This window comes from Ambystoma mexicanum, chromosome 9 (genome assembly GCF_040938575.1).
Source record: "Ambystoma mexicanum isolate Mex_15411 chromosome 9, UKY_AmexF1_1, whole genome shotgun sequence".
NCBI classification, from domain to species: domain Eukaryota; kingdom Metazoa; phylum Chordata; class Amphibia; order Caudata; family Ambystomatidae; genus Ambystoma; species Ambystoma mexicanum.
Genome location: NC_090931.1, coordinates 338,371,129 through 338,388,508, shown reverse-complemented (window position 1 = coordinate 338,388,508; position 17,380 = coordinate 338,371,129). Strand labels below are relative to the sequence as shown.

The window sequence follows — 17,380 nt, the reverse complement described above, 5'->3', positions numbered from 1 at the left end:
GTCAAGCGGCTCTGCGGAGTCATGATAGTGAATTGTGTGACTAGTGGTAGTCTGGTCAGCTGGCTCTGCGGAGTCATGTTAGTGATTTGTGTGACTAGTGGTAGTCTGGTCAAGCGGCTCTGTGGAGTCATGTTAGTAATTTGTGCGGCTCTGCGGAGTCATGATAGTAATTTGTGTGGCTTTGCGGGGTCATGATGGTAAATTGCGTGGCTCAGAGGAGTCAGGGTAGTGATTTGTGTGGCTCAGAGGAGTCAGGATAGTGTCTTGTGCTGAGCCATGATGGTGAGTGATTGATTATTATTGTTTTTACTTGAAGTGTTGCTTCTGGGTCATTCTGGATTTTGTTCTGGGTGGTTCTGGGAGCATGGCAACAGAACATCTTGGTAGTGGGGTTACCTGGTTGCTCTTAGTAGCCATGAGGGCTCGAGGTGTCTGGCCAACTCCTCGAGGAAGTATGGTGGTATGGTTGACTGGTTCTCCACTGGTTGCCTCTGTTCTCCGTGTTGCTATGGATGTTGAGTGGTTGAGGATGAGTCAAGTGAGTGTGTTTTGGTTGATTGGAGGCGCCTGTCTCTTTAGTTGCCATGAGTCTACGGTCTGGTGTAGTAGGTTAGAGATGTTCCTTGTAGGTGTGTAGCGGACTTCGTGCCAGCCCATATAGGTGGCCGTTTGTGCTCAGGTGTGGCAGCCCTGAGGTCTACCAGTGGCAGTGGTGGACAGGAGGTGTCTTGTTTTCCCCAGGTTGTGTATGGAGTGTTGGTTAGTAGCCCAGAGGGGCAGGTCTGTGCTCCGGCGTGGCAGGCTGGTGACCCGTTGGTGGTGGTGACGGGTGGAAGGTGATGCGCGATTTCTTGAAGGACAGAAGTTTTTGTTGTTTAGTTGGTGTGGTGCCGTTACCGGATTGTTAGTTATGCCTGTTTGTCCAGCTGTTAATTTCTCGGTCTTTTAGAGGGACTGGCAGGGTATTGGTGTTTGAGGCCCCTCTGATGGTTAGGTGTGATGACGGCTTTAGGTCACAGTGTGCTTGAGGCGTGAGACTGGTTTGTTTGGGATTGTAAGGGAAGGAGGTGTTAGGATTAGCCTTCCCCTGTATGGTTTGTAAGGGAAGGAGGTGTTAGGATTATCCTTCCTTTCTATGGTTCACCTTCTGAATGCTGTATGTATGTGGTGATGTCATTTGTGGAATGCATGAGCCAGCTTGGAGTGTTTGTGTATGAATGGGTTCTAACCCAGGCAGTTGATCTAAGGAAGCCAGGGTGGTGGGAGCCAGTGGGTTTCTCTCATGATTTCCTCCTATCTCCTTATGGACTTGATGAGACCTGATTTGTACCTGTAACTGAAGTACCTGAATAAAGCAACCATTAAGCATACCTGGACTGTATCCTGATTATATCACTATGACCCAGACCGGGTCATAACAGTGTGTTAGCAATTTAGCATGTCTGTTTATACCTTCATGATCTAGCAGATCCTGCATGTGTGTTAGCAATCTCGCATGTCTGTTTATACCTTCATGATCTAGCAGATCCTGCATGTGTGTTAGCAATTTAGCATGTCTGTTTATACCTTCATGATCTAGCCGATCCTGCATGTGTTTTAGCAATTAAGCATTTCTTTTTATACCTTCAATGGACAGCCATTGGTACGTACTTTCAATGTCGCTGCCATCTGTTTCTACGATTAACTGCACTGCCATTTGCTGGTGGGATTGTGAGTTTCACTGATTTTGCACAAGCATCCTATCCATTATTGATAGACAGATATATATATATATATATAAAGATAAATAGATGAAGGTTAAATGCAGAGGCTACACTTATTGTCACAGTTAATTAAGAAAGTGATTCATCCTTTGAGAACAGCAGTACGTTGGCATCGTAAGATTGGGTGAGCCACAGTGGTTAGGATCGCAGGATGTAGAGGTTGGTTTGGGGTTTAGTTGCTTCCTTTAGCATAATTTCCGTAGGTGAAGAGTGATTAGACCGCTTTGGTTATCAATGCACGTAGATATGACCTCAGCATATGTTCACTTCAGATATCATACCACAGGAAAGTACTGCACCAATCTCCTGGCCCACCCAATGTGTGATCGTCATCAGTGCTGCTTTAAATAAAATATACATACAATATTGCTCTTTTTGAAATACATTAATTTGCAATAAAGATCAAGGATGCCCGGAAAGATCTAAATAGTTTTGAGTTTGGTCTTGGGAGTGGGTAAGGGTAAGATGGTGCTGGGATAGGAATGATGAGTCTCCATGGATGCCAAGCAAATGATCCTAGGCCATCTTTGATAGCTGGTGTGAATTTCAGAGCTATTTATTTAATGTAATGGTCCTGTGTAACGCCTCCCTGACACTAGTGATGGAGTCAGTGCACGTGGCTCTGTAAGAAAAGAGAGCAGTTCGGGTTCATTAGTAGGGCATTGGGAGAGGCAGATTCGAAACCAGTGGTGTCGATGGTTGCAGGTCGGAAGTACCCGGTTCCTGAGTTCCAATCTGCTTTTTATAGGTTTGTCAGAGAAACGTAGGAGTATGTTTAATAAAAAAATAAATAAATAAGAGTATGTTATCTATAAGGAAGAGCCCAAGGTCTGAAAGACTACAGCTTTATCTGAAGGTTGAATGGAAAAAAGAAGACTCTAAATATGACAGCTGATAAGAGGAAATGTGTAGTGCAGGAGATTTAAACAGACATCAGCAGAGATTTCAAAACGTCTCAAAAGTGTGCATGATAAAAAAAAAACTAGATAGATGGATCATATCAACAGCCAGTTAATTAAAAACAAAGCTACTTTCCTTCCTCCTTCTGTATTTTGTTGTGGTGGGTATCATGTTACATGTCATGTTTAACATAGTTAAAACAGCGTGACGAGCAGCCTCGTCACGCTGGATATAGACAAATAGAAAGTAAGCATGCTCGCGCATGTGTAACAGGTTCTGCCACCATCGGCAGAGAAAAGGGAAAGTGAATAAAGACGGACGCTGTTTTCTATGTCTCTGTGTCCCTTTGGTTATCAATGCACGTAGATATGACCTCAGCATATGTTCACTTCAGATATCATACCACAGGAAAGTACTGCACCAATCTCCTGGCCCACCCAATGTGTGATCGTCATCAGTGCTGCTTTAAAGAAAATATACATACAATATTGCTCTTTTTGAAATACATTAATTTGCAATAAAGATCAAGGATGCCCGGAAAGATCTAAATAGTTTTGAGTTTGGTCTTGGGAGTGGGTAAGGGTAAGATGGTGCTGGGATAGGAATGATGAGTCTCCATGGATGCCAAGCAAATGATCCTAGGCCATCTTTGATAGCTGGTGTGAATTTCAGAGCTATTTATTTAATGTAATGGTCCTGTGTAACGCCTCCCTGACACTAGTGATGGAGTCAGTGCACGTGGCTCTGTAAGAAAAGAGAGCAGTTCGGGTTAATTAGTAGGGCATTGGGAGAGGCAGATTCGAAACCAGTGGTGTCGATGGTTGCAGGTCGGAAGTACCCGGTTCCTGAGTTCCAATCTGCTTTTTATAGGTTTGTCAGAGAAACGTAGGAGTATGTTTAATAAAAAAATAAATAAATAAGAGTATGTTATCTATAAGGAAGAGCCCGAGGTCTGAAAGACTACAGCTTTATCTGAAGGTTGAATGGAAAAAAGAAGACTCTAAATATGACAGCTGATAAGAGGAAATGTGTAGTGCAGGAGATTTAAACAGACATCAGCAGAGATTTCAAAACGTCTCAAAAGTGTGCATGATAAAAAAAAAACTAGATAGATGGATCATATCAACAGCCAGTTAATTAAAAACAAAGCTACTTTCCTTCCTCCTTCTGTATTTTGTTGTGGTGGGTATCATGTTACATGTCATGTTTAACATAGTTAAATATAGTTAGATATAGACAAATAGAAAGTAAGCATGCTCGCGCATGTGTAACAGGTTCTGCCACCATCGGCAGAGAAAAGGGAAAGTGAATAAAGACGGACGCTGTTTTCTATGTCTCTGTGTCCCTCATTTTGCTGCACTTTTCCTACAGTAGCAGCCTGGGTTACCAGCAACCATGTATGCACGTGAGACAGAAAAACTGGCGACGGGGATGGGATTGTAGCACACGATCCTCCCACAATACTAGCACTGGTGAGCAGCAAATTTTGCCGAAGCTGTAAGTCAGAAAAGTGACTGACTTTTGCCAAAATGTCTGAAAATGAAGTGAGAGAAAGTGAAAGGCGAGAAAATGCAGTATCTGATTATGAAGGGCCCAGTGCAGCTGTGTTTCGTCGACCAGGCCCTTTCGACATGGGGATCAGTAGAGCCAGGGACAGCGTTGGGGAGATGGCTGTGGAGATTCGAGAACTACACGGCAGCCGATGATGAAAGGGCTCCAGACAAGTTTGCCATGAGATTGCTCATAAATCTGGAAGAAGATGAAGTCGAGGATCTCATCCCCACTTCCCCACCTCAAGAGGTAAAGACCGACCTACGTCGGACTGAAAGAGGCACTGAGTATTTATTTTGACCCTCAGCGCAATATAGACCACGAAAGACATGCATTCAATACAACATGCCAAATAATGGGTGAGTCCATGGATCCATTTGTGACTCGACTACTCAAGTTGGTAGCTCACTGTGACTTCCACAAATTCTCAAATGAAGAAGCCATTAGGCTAAGGATCATGTTGGGGTCTGTCTATCATCCACATTCAGAAAAACACTACTCTGCAAACCTCTTGCCCTTGCCACCATTCTGCAAATGTCACGGACGGAAGCGAGAGCAGACCCCCAGGCAACACAGATGGAAAGCAGCAAAGGACAGGCAAGAGAGCAAGCATGCTACATCAGTCAAGGTGGAAGAGGCAATAACCAGGGCAATGCGGCATCAAGATGATATGGCACAACCAGAAAGTGTTACATGTGTGACCTACCATTCCCACATGAGGAAGGCATGCGATGCCCTGCATTTGGACATAAGTGCGCTAACTGCAGAAGTGAAAATCACATGGAGAGAGTATGCAATGTACCCCCAAGACGGGCACCAGGAAGTGGCAGTACAGGAGTCCGACTGGAACATAGTATGCACACTCCAGGGCCAAGAAGAGATATCAGCATGAGAAGAGACTTTATAAGCCATGTCCGGCAAATAACTGGACAGTCTCCATCACCTCCACCGGTGCAGGAAAGAAGCCAACATGAGTATACATACATGATGTAGGACGTGGTGACTGCTCCGGAAGGAGAAATGGACACTCAAGTAGGTCAACACACTAAATGTCACATGCATATCAGAATTTCCCAAAATGGCATGTCCGCCTAAATAATATCATCGGAGTTAAAGGTGTTCCAGTGGGCTGCCAGAGGACCAGTTCGCAATCATGGAAAATTCTCGATGACACTGAACTAAAAAGGGCCTGCAGCTATGGTAGAATTGCATATCCTTCAGGGAGAAGTGCCAGGAAGTAATATATTAGGCCGACCAACTGCTCTTGAAATGAAGATTGCGGCAGTGATGTACAACATGCAACATGGGTTCTCAGTGGAGTCTCAGTGATGCAACGCTTTCCAGAACTATTCAAAGGCATCGGATGCCTGAAAGGAGACCCGTTCACTCTTCACATAGATGGGGCAATACCCCCAGTAGCGGAACATCCTCGTTGAATACCTATTCACCTACAACTACAAGTGGAAAAAGAAATTAAATGCCTATTCAGTGAGGATATAATGAAGCTTGATTGTGGTGCCACCCCATGGGTCTCACATGTGGTAGCAGTAACCAAACAAGGGTCATTTGACAAAATTAATCTGTGTGTGGAGATGCGACAAGCTAACAAAGCAATTGAACATGAACGACATTCTGGTATGCACCTGGCTGACATGATTAAGCTTATTAAACGGAGCAAAAGTATTCACCAAGCTTGATCTAAATAATGGGTACCACCAAATCAAACTGGATGAACAGTTGCGGTACATAACAATGTTTGCGAGCCAAAAGGGTTTATTTTGATACAAAATATTACGTTTTGGGATATCGTCTGCTGCTGAAATCTTTCAGGTGAGCATCAGGAGGGTAATTCGGCATATAAAAAACTGTTTCAATTATAGCGACGATATCTTAGTATTTGGAGTGAACGTTGAACTGCATGATCAAACACTTCATCAGGTGTGTCTGGCACTCTCTCAGGATGGACTAACACTAAATACTGAGAAGTGTGCATTTCACAAGAAACAACTCAAGTTTTTTGGACATGTGTTCTCCCAAGACGGAATGAGTCTGGATCCTGGTAAAGTAACCGCCATTGCAGGCATTTCATCCCCACAAGACGTCAGTGAGGTGAGATCCTTTCTGGGCATGGCCAGCTATTGCAGTCAGTATTTCAAAGATTTGGCCACCACCAGTGCGCCACTCAGAGAGCTCAACAAACGAGGAAAGGAATTTCAAAGGGACCGATGTTGTGTTCGCACACATAAATAAAGGTATTGGACACACAGACTGGGAAGAGAGAGCCCAAGAGCCATTGTCGCGTATGCCTCCAAAAGTCTAACAGATGTAGAAAGAAGGTACTTGCAACCAGAAAAGGCCTGGTAGGCCTTGGTGCCCTCCTGGCGCAACACAGACTGGGAAGATAGAGCCCAAGAGCCATTGCCGTGTATGCCCCCAAAAGTCTAACAGATGTAGAAAGAAGGTATTCGCAACCAGAAAAGGAAGGACTAGAGGTTGTCTGGGCATGCAAGCATTTTCAGATGCTCTTGCTAGGGAAACCATTTACAGTTGTCACTGATCATCAAGCTCTGATCACCATCTATGAAAATCCAAACTGCAGAATGCCTCAGAGAATGGAGAGGTGGTGGTTAAGATTGCAAGATTTCAACTTCACAATCATCCACAAGCCAGGAAAGGAGTACAACCCGGCGGACTTAATGTCTCGTCACCCACTCCAGGACCGTGATCCATCCATAGCTGAAGAATACATCAATTTCCTCACTCAGCAGGGACCTTCAAAGCCACACATGACAAGTATGGCGAGAGATCCCGCAATGAGTCACAGAATACTACTGAAGGTAAAGGAACTTTTAGCGTCTCGAAAGTGGAGAGAGAGTGAGCTGGAGTATGCCAGCGAAAATCAAGAGGCTTTCAAGCAAGAAATACGGGCATTCAAACAAGTGAAGGATGAGCTGTTAATGATTGCAGAAGGTCTTGTGATGCACGGGAGGAGCACTGTGATACCTACAGATCTATGCCAGCAAGTAGTGGACCTAGCACATGAAGGACAGCAAGGCATGGTGGTCACTAAGGGACAAATAAGAGATACCATGGGGTTCCCACAGATTGATGCAATGGTGGAAAATTCGGTAAAAAGATGCCATATGTGTCAATGTATCTCAAAAACCGGATAACCCGGAACCATTCAAGGTGTCAGAAATGCCAGAAGCTCTGTGGGCGCATGTGGCGGTTGACTTCTTCAGACCGTTTGGAGGTGGAAAATATTGGATGGTGGTGATGGATGAGTTCTCTCGTTTCCCTTTTGTGCAAATGATTTCCCCCAAGGCAGCTAGCACAGTCATTCCTGAACTAGACAATATCTGCTCAGAGTTGGGCAATCCTGAAATATTAAAATCAGACAATGGGCCACCATTTAGCAGTCTGGCGTTTTCACGATTCATGAGTCACATGGGCATATGACATAGGAAAATCACTCGGCAATGGACACAAGCCAACAGGATGTTAGAGAAGTTCCTGGGGTGCCTCAAGAAAGCATTTCAACAAAATAAGCTGAGTCAGGTGTCGCTGAGCCGAGGAGTATGCAACATGCTCAGGGATTATAGAAACTCGCAGCATGGCACGATGGGAAAATGTCCCTCAGAGCTTGTGTTTCAAGGGAAGCAAAAACAAGACTTGCCCACATAGAGGAGTCTACGGAATATTACCTAATGACGCTGCAGAATGAAGATGCGGTCAAGAAACAGGAGATGAAAAGATATGTTGATGAGAGACGGAAGGCAAGGACTTCAAAACTTCAAATGGGCGATAATGTTCTTGTGTCTCAGAGACAAGAGAGGAAGTCAGAGTCAAAATGTGATCCTGCTCATCTATTCATTACGCCGATAAAGGGATGTATAGTGACTACCAATCGCCTGAAGGGTAATCACACAGAACGTATCACAATTTAAACTCTACCACGAAGGAGAAAAAGAGAATGAAGAGGAGTAGAATGCTGTGGAAGATGGTCAGAAAGGGTCCCGAAATGATGATGCAAGAGCAATGGAGTCTGGACCTGATGTGGCGATGCATGCAAGATCAATGTATCACAAGGCCAGTGGGACTGATTGAAGAGATGTAGATCAAACTGTGAGTAATGTACTTTTGTTTGCCCGAGAGGGGAAGATGTCGTGTCCGGCAAGGACATAATTAAGACAGTGTGATGAGCAGCATCGTCACTCTGGACATGGATGAATAGTAAGCATGCTTGTGCACGCGCAACGAGTTCTGGCATGTTCGGCAGAGAAAAGGGAACGTGAATAAGACAGACACTATTTTATCTGTCACTGTGCGCATGCTTTTTCCACAGCAGCGGCCTGGATTACCAGCACCCAGCAAAGGTGAGGAAGGATAGCTCAGGGGCAACGCATTTGTCTTGCAAGCAAGGCAACGCGGCGCAACACAGGTTCGAATTCCGATCCCACACTTAGAAACCACTCGTTGGTATTTAGCGCGTTTTAAATGAACAATTAAAAAAAAAACTGTGTGCACGTGAGACACAAAAGTGAGGTGTTTATAAGAGCCACAACATCTGCCACTACAGTAATTCGCTGAATACATAAAGCAGTGAAATCTGGTAGCATGTTTGTGTTCATAGAAATTCCAGTTGCTTATAACTGACCTGAGATACTTCAACCTTCTCCCTAGAAACTTCTTCCAAGCAAGGTAAGGGCAATATTCTGGTCTTATAACTTCCGTACTTGACAGATCCCTGCTCAATCCTAAAAGCACTGCTGTGTGTGTGAGACTTATTTTTTTTCCAGCAACTGAGATCGGTTCTTTGTGATATTTATGCATTTTGAATTCTTTATTTCTGATTTATTTCAGTCAATTTTGTGTTGCCTCCAAAATGCCTAAATATCACACTCCGAACCCCCCCACCACTCGGGAAGGCGATCGCCCACAACACCACTAGTCCTACCCTCTACTGCGCTGTATGAATTTCAATGAATTTGGGGGATATCACCACACAAACTCGCCTTTCATCCCGCACCACCCCCTTCACAGCCCAAAACATTTCCCCTCACTTTCCACCACTCGCACACTGAAACATACTTTAACCCACTCCCCCATCGCTTCCTTCCCCACCACAAACATTCCCCCCTCTCCCACATGGACAGATGCACATACGCACACTGAGAAAATAACACTTACCTCGCTCCCGCGACTTCCCTCGACTTGCCGCACTATCTCAGAGCGTACTTTCTAAATTGATTTTGTTTTCCAGTGAACATGAAACTCTTTTTTCACTCCATACGATTGAGGTCATGTTCATGTGTGCACTGAAATATGGTAATATGGTAGTCCCTCAAGAAATGTAGGAGTTATCCCCAGTACAGGAGTGGTTTCATGGAGAGCTATGCGGCAGGCCCAGGTCACAAAACCACGTATCGTGATTTCTGCATTTCCTGTTTGGTGGCCATCTTGTGCACCATGAGTTATTTATCCTCTCTTCTATGTGCAACCAAGTGTGATTGAAGAAAACCTAAATCTGTAATCTGCGCTCCTACTGACAGTCCCGTGAATGCTTCACTGGGGGTTTGTGTGCTGAGTGTGCATAAGGACCCTCCATTACTTGTAGATAAGTGCCTGTGGAGTTTGAGAGGTTACCAACACCTCACATAACCTACTTTAATATTTAGCATGGTTTTTTTGTTACCTGATATTCTGCCTGGAACTTGACAAAGGATATATATATGGGATACATTACTCACCGTCATCGTATTTCTGATGCTTGTATCTGCTTAGATTCACATGCTGTGCATAGGCCGACATCCAGTGGAAGCTGCGGAGTATTACAGTTTGTTTTTCGAAACTCGAAAATGGGCGTCGACACAGGGCGTTCCAGTAATGCTAGCAGTAGTGTGACGTCCCCTGTACCCATGATCCCTCACGCGTGTAGGACCCTCAGATTGTATTTTTTCTGACATGAGGTAGCATGAGGAGTAGCGTGAGTAGAGATAATCCAAGCAGATAGATAGATAGATAACACTACAAGCATCCATGCGCCTTCCCTCAGAGGGGAGGAAGGGCGGGCGCATGTGAATCTAAGCAGATACAAGAAACAGAAATACGATTACGGTGAGTAATGTATCCCTTCTTGTGGAATCTGCTTAGATCACATGCTGTGCATGGATTAGCGAGCAGTGTTAGAAGAAAGAGGTGGGATGTGGGAAGGGTCATGAGCACACAGGTGTCTTAGAACCGCTTGTCCCACTTGAGTATCTGTCTTGGAATGAGTGTCAATGCAGTAGTGCTGAGTAAAAGTGTGAATAGAGCTCCATGTAGCTGCTTTGCAAATGGTGTCAAGGGGTACATTTGCAATGAAAGCCAGAGTGGCCCCAGTGCCTCTAGTAGAGTGGGCTCTCGGCGTAAAGAGCAGAGTTTTTTCAGAAAGGGAGTAACATAGCTGGATACAATTGACTATCCACTTTGAGATGGCGCCTTTAGAGACGCGATCTCCCTCTCTGCCTGTAGCTACGGAGACAAGCAGTTAGTCTGTTTTTCTTAGCGGTCTGGTCTTGTCTACATAGTAGAGGACTGCTCTTCGCACATCTAGAGTGTGTAGTTTCACCTCAGCAGAGCTTTTGGGTTCTTGGAAGAAAGCCGGAAGCTCAATGGACTGGTTAACGTGGAATTTAGAAATGAACTTAGGTGAGAACCTAGGGTGTGTTCGTAGAACCAGTTTATCTTTATGAATGGTAAAGAAAGGATCCTGCACTGACAGCGCCTGAATTTCACTGACCCTTCTTATGGATGTAATGGCTACTAAGAAGGCAGTTTTATTGGTCAGGTGTTTGAGACTGGCTTTATGCGTGGGTTAAAATGGTGGGCCCATGAGTTTAGCAAGCACCACATTAAGGTCCCATCCTGGTGGTGGGTTTGAAATTGGAGGGTGGAGTCTCTTTACCCCTTCCATGAAGGCTTTAACCACTGGTTCTTTCCACCACGAAACCTTGTTGTGGGAGGTGGTGTAGGCTGACAGCGCCGCCAGGTGTACCTTGAGTGAATTAAAAACCAAACCTGCATCCAGCAGGTGGAGCATGTAAGTGACAATTTGGAAGGAGTGCAATCAATCGGGTTGATTTGTTTATTCTGGCACCAAATAACAAATCTCTTCCATTTATCAAAATAACAGTACCTCGTGTTTGGTTTCCTAGATTCTTTTAGGATGTCCATGCACCTCTGTGGTAAATTGAGATGTCCAAACTCTATGGGCCTCATTATGACCCAGGCACTAAGTGGTTAACGGCGCCGTAAAAAGGCTGCGGCGCCGTTAACCACTTAGCGCTTTACTACGAGGTCCCTTTGCGGGACCCGACCTGAACGGCTGGTCTGGACCAGCTGTTAAAGTAGGGACACGCAAAGAGACCTCGCAGGCAATTACGGTACTGCAATTTGCGGTACTGTAATTGCTGCCTTCCCCATTCCCATTGAGCCCTATGGGGCAAAAATGGGAATGGGGAAGGGCCATGGTGAAATGGGGAAATACCGCCCCGCCAACCTTGGAATGGGGCGGTATTTCCCCATTTCACCATGGCGGACTCGTTACAACACCGGCCCAACCATGGTGCTAATAGCGCCATGGTTTAGTGCCGGTGTTGTAATGGGGGCCTATGACTTCAGGAACCATGCTGCCAAGTTCTTTGAGCCGGGTTGAGGATGCACTGTTTGACCTTGGTGCTGGGATAGAAGGTTGTGCCAGCACGGGAGTCTGATGGGCTCGCGCGCTGCTAGTCTGCACAGGTGTGGGAACCACGGTTGTCTCGCCCACATGGGAGCAACCAGGATGAGCGTCATTGATTCCCTGTGCATCTTGTTGACCACCTTCCTCATGAGAGGGGTTGGTGGAAAAGCGTACGCAAACATCCCTGACCAGTTCATCCACAGGGCTTACCCCTTGGAGTCTGGTTGGGGGGACCTGGATGCGAATCCTGGGCATTGTCTGTTTTCGCTTGTGGCTAATAGGCCTATAGTGGGGAAAACCCACTGTGAGAAGGGATAGTGTCTGCTAGTGATTTGAGATCCCCTGGAACATGTTGAGATGACAGGTAAATGTTCCATCTGAGTGCCCATGTCCACATTTTCTGGGCAAGCTTGGACAGATTTGGCAAACGAGTCCCTCCCTGTTTGTGTATGTAAAACATTGCTGTTGTACTGTCTGTTAATATCTGTACCGACAGGTTTAACAGATGGGGTTCGAACGCTCGAAGCGCTCTGAAGGCTGCCAGAAGCTCTAGCGGTTTGATATGATTCTTGGCCACTGTGTGAGACCAGAGACCCTGAGCTGTGTGGTGAAGGAGGTGTGCTCCACGCCCTGACAGGGACGCGTCTGTAGTGACTACAGCTTGTATCTCCGGGTCGTAAAAGGGTTTTCCCTTTGACAGATTCTCTCTTGTCCACCAGTGAAGACTTTGTATCAGTGTTGGCGAAACGACCACTAGATCATCCCACTGACCACTTGCCTGAGACCACTGTTTCGCCAACCATTCTTGCATGGGTCACATGCGCAGGTGCGCATGGGGGACCAGGTAAATACATGACGCCATAATGCCTAGCAAACGCATCGCTTTGCGCACCCTTATCTGGCGACCTGACAGGTATTGAGGAATTTGCAGTAGTATATTCCGAATTCTTTCCTCTGATGGAAAGGCTAACCCCTCTTGACTGTTTAGGACAGCTCCTAGGAACTGTTTGGAGGTGCTCGGCACCAGGCTTGATTTTTCCTCGTTGACAGAGAAACCCAATTCCAAGGAGGTTGATCGTTCTTTGGATGTTGGATCTGCAAATTACTGGGGTCTCCCCCATGATGAGCCAGTCATCCAGGTAAGGGTACACTGGGATTGCCTCCCTGCGTAGGTGTGCCACCGCCACCGCCAGTACCTTGGTGAATACCCTTGGAGCCGAGGCTATACCGAAGGGCAGCACCTTGAACTGGTAGTGCTGACTGTCCACCCTGAAGCACAAGAATCTTCTGTGCGCTGGGAACATGAAAATATGAAAATAGGAATCTTTCATGTCCAATGTTGCCAAGTAATCCCCTCTTTTTAGGAGTGGGATTACATCTTGTAGAGTAATCATGCAAAATTTCTGGGGCTTGACATACTTGTTTGCAGGGCGTAAGTCTAATACTGGGCACATTGTCAAATCTTTTTTTGGCACAAGAAAGTAAGTTGAATAAATACCCTTCTTTACCTGGTTGCCCGGGACGAGTTCTATCACGTACTTTGCGAGAAGATTAACGATTTCCTCGAGGAGGATCTTCTGGTGGTCCAGGGAATGTATTTTCTGTCGTGGAGGGTGGTTGCGGGGGCGCTCTAGCAGTTTGATGCAGTATCCTGCGGGCACTGTGGACAGCACCCATCTGTCCGATGTGATCCCTTCCCATGCCTGGGTGAAGCTGGAAATGCGCCCCCCCTAGTGGGGATGCATGGGAAGGGACCCTGAGCGGAATGTCACTGCTTTGCGGGAGGCGTACCGCCGCCTCTGCTGGGGCTGCCTCTACCCTTACCGCGGCCCCTCTTGTTACCTCTGCCATAACTTTGGATAGGCTTTTGGTTTCCACCCCATGATGTACCCTGTCCCTGTGTATAATTGGAGCCCCGTTGAGAATTTTTGCCACGTGAGCGACGAAAAATACCATTCCCTCTTTGATTAGTGGGCTTGTTTGTCAATTGTCCTAGGGACTTCAGAGTATCATACTCGTCTTTGGCAGTTTTTAACGCGTCTTCTGCCGCTTTGCCGAACAGGACATTAGGTTCGACCGGCATGTCAATAAGGGTCGCCTGTGTCTCGGGTTTGAACCCTGACTGTCTTAGCCAGGCATGCCTCTTAATGACAGTGCTCTCTGCTATGAGCCGGCCTGCATTATCTGCGGTGTCAAAGGTTGTCTTGAGGATGCAACCTGACATGGCTCTACCCTCCGACGCAATCTGGGCCAACTGACCCTTTAGTGGTTCCGGTGCGGAGTCAATGAGAGCAACTACCTGCTCCCACTGGTGGCAGTTATCGCTTGCCATCAGAGTGGTGGTGTTGGCGATTCTCGCCTGGTAAGCGGAAGTGGAGGCTATCTTCCTTCCTAACCCATAAATCCTTTTGCTCTCCTTGTCTGGGGGAGCCTCGGATGAAGATAGCAGAGTTCCCGCTCTCTTTCTGGTGTTAGCAATAACTAAGGAGTCAGGCTTTAGTTGACCCCTTATGTAAAGAGTATCAGACTGGGCGGCCCTAAACATCTTCTCGATTCTGGGGTTCACAGCCCTGGTAAGATTAGGATTAAGGAGGGAAGGATCTATTCTCCGTTGGATAGATTTGAGAATAGGGATGGCTTGAGCAATGGGTTTCTTGTCTCCCACTAGCTCCTCTGCGAAATCCCTTTCCTCTTGTGCCCCCTGAGTGTCGTTGCGGAAGTGTTCTGCCGCTCTAGTTAAGACCTCATTTAGCAGGGGCTGGTTATCTACTGGAGAGTCGGTAACCTGAGGTTCTTTGTCAACGGGAGAGTCTATATTATAGATTTCTGCGACATCTTCCTCCTCCCCATCCTGGCCCTCATCATCTCCATAATAATCTACCCCCGTTTGGTCGTCCAACATTTGTACGTCTGGATCCTCAGTCTATTGTTGTGGATCCTCACTATAATGCTGATAAGGCTGTATACAGTAAGGGTCTGAAACTAGGCCCTGAGTTGGAGACTGAAACCAAGGTTTTTTACTAGGGGGATGAGGGTCCTTGGATCCTGAGGGAGTAGCACCATCTGGAGTGTAAGAGAGCAAATGTTCTGGGTTTTTGGAGTAGAAATCAGCTAGGGAAGACATTCTGCTCATTACCCTATCTATTTCTTCACTACTCCATTTTCTGGAGCTGGGGATGACCACCTCTTGAGAAGGTTCCTTTCCTATTCCCCTACTGTGAGGAGAGGAGGAATAGGTTTAGTCTTAGGTGTAGAGACAGGGGTCTTGGAACTATCCCTATCTGAAGATCTACATGTGTCCTTATGTGTATGTGAAGCAGAAGTAGAGTGTACTGACTTTTTCTGCTGTTTCCCCCCTTCCCCTTGAGTAGAAGAGTGTTTCCTGAGGTTTTCACACTTTCTAAGCTTTTCGGTGCCTGGCGTCGAGATTCGGAGGGGGTTTCTTTCTCTTTCGAGTGTGCACGTCGAGACTCGGAAAACAACGCCGAACGGGCTGCCAGAGCCGATTCTCAGTGTGCAGCCTGGGGGTGGAGGTCGGATTCGTTATCTGACGATCGTACCTCCGTGATTTGGGGAAGCGAGGCACCTTTGGCAACTGTGGACGGTTGCCTTGTGTCATGAGGCGATCTCGACCTGGAACGCCCAGAAGACACCGACTCCGTGGACCGCTCTCTCCGTGTCTCCTTTTTCCGAGAACTCAACACGCGTGTCGAGTCCCGGGTTGGGGTATGTGTGTTAAGGTGTAGTAGCAATGTCAGCGCTCGTGTCGCCGGGTGTGGTCCCCATAACTGCCCTGCCAGACAATCCTCTGGGGTCGGGGACTAGTGCTTGGGTGTCTTTCGACGCCCCTGTGCCCTCGCCGTCTGAAAAGGCGGCGTTGCTGCCGTCACTGAAGGCACCCACCACTTCCATGGCCTCGAGCTGCCTGGCGTGGTGGGCCCAACGCTTGGTGGAGCGGTCTTTGTGCGTTTTAGCCTTAAAAAGCGTACACGCTTTGCAGTTCGCCTCGGGGTGGTCCCTCGGCAAGCAACGATTACAGATGGCATGTTTGTCAATCCAAGGGTACTTGCGGTTGCACTTGGGGCAAAATTTAAATGGAGTACTCTCCATATGCACCTTGTGACAGCGGGCTTGTGTGTGTAGGAAATAATAACAAGAGTGTTGAGAATGTTTCCACCCCCCACTCTCCCTACTTGTAGGGCCGAGGCCAGAGGGTTTCCGAGGCCCAAAGTCCGTCGAGCAGCTCTCGACGGTTGTCTGTTCTTCGGACCGGCATCGATCTTTGATGTCTTCGATGTGGGAGTGGAAGAACGGGGTAATAAATATCGATTTTTGTCAAAATGGCTGAAAGCCAGGGATCTCCACGCAATTCTTCCGACAAGTATGGCGGAAAAAAACAATCTGAGGGTCCTACACGCGTGAGGGATCATGGGTAGAGGGGACGGCACAGTAGGGATAGTATTACTGGCATGCCCTGTGTCGACGCCCATTTTCGAGTTTCGAAAAACAAACTGTAATACTCTGCAGCTTCCACTAGATGTCGGCCTATGCACAGCATGTAATCTAAGAAGATTCCACAAGCCTCAGAAATATATATACACACAAACATTCACGAATATCTTTGTTGTAATGGAGCTGTGATTGTTAGATGAGAGTGCTGAAATGCTGAAATTAAGCAGGTCATTAATTATAGCTGAATTAATATAAGCAATATAAAAAATGAATATAAGCAATTAACAGCTACATGGTATCGTACAGTTCATGCATTATTACGACTAACATTGTGAAGTATGCATTTAATAGCATATGAGTGCAGAATAGAGTATGTATGCCAACATTATCCATTCCATTTGGGAGATGCAAGTCTAGTCCTGGTTTTAACGTTGCATTCTGGCACTTATAGTCCTGGATTTTCCGATTGTAAATGCAGGACTACTACTCCCAGAATACAAAGTAAAAACCAGCACTGGACTAGCATCTCGAAATGGAATGGGTCATGTTGGCATGTATGGTAGAGTGAGTTAAGGCACAGTGGATGTATATAGAGGCCTTTAAGATTTCATTACACTACTTTGATTTATACCATCCACAATGTCTTCATCTGATTCTTTCTGTTAACCCTAAAACCGTAGAGCATTCCAGGGGCATCTTAACTCTCATCCCACCTCAATTAGCAGTTCTGTGCATGGTAATAAGAGTGTTAAAATGCCCCCTTTAGGAGCCCGAGTGTGTATGGCCCGAGTGACACCCTATATTGTTATTGGGTTCAGAGCCCTTTGTGAGTAATGTGTGATAAGACCTTGTTAATTATTAGGGATAGATTTTAGACAACATGGTGTTCACTGTCAAATAGCAAACTAGAGCAATGGTCTTCAAACTGTGGAGATCGTTCCTTGCGGAGCTCAGAGGATGTCTGAAAGGTTGGGGGTGAGGCTTAAGAGGG

At 46.4% G+C, this 17,380-nt stretch overlaps 1 protein-coding gene across 1 annotated transcript in view; it reads right to left on the bottom strand.

Moving 5' to 3' along the window:
- The window catches only part of LOC138487325 (uncharacterized), a 2,513,852-nt gene that overhangs the window by 1,365,586 nt on the left and 1,130,886 nt on the right, over window positions 1-17,380 (bottom strand). The window lies entirely within an intron of this gene.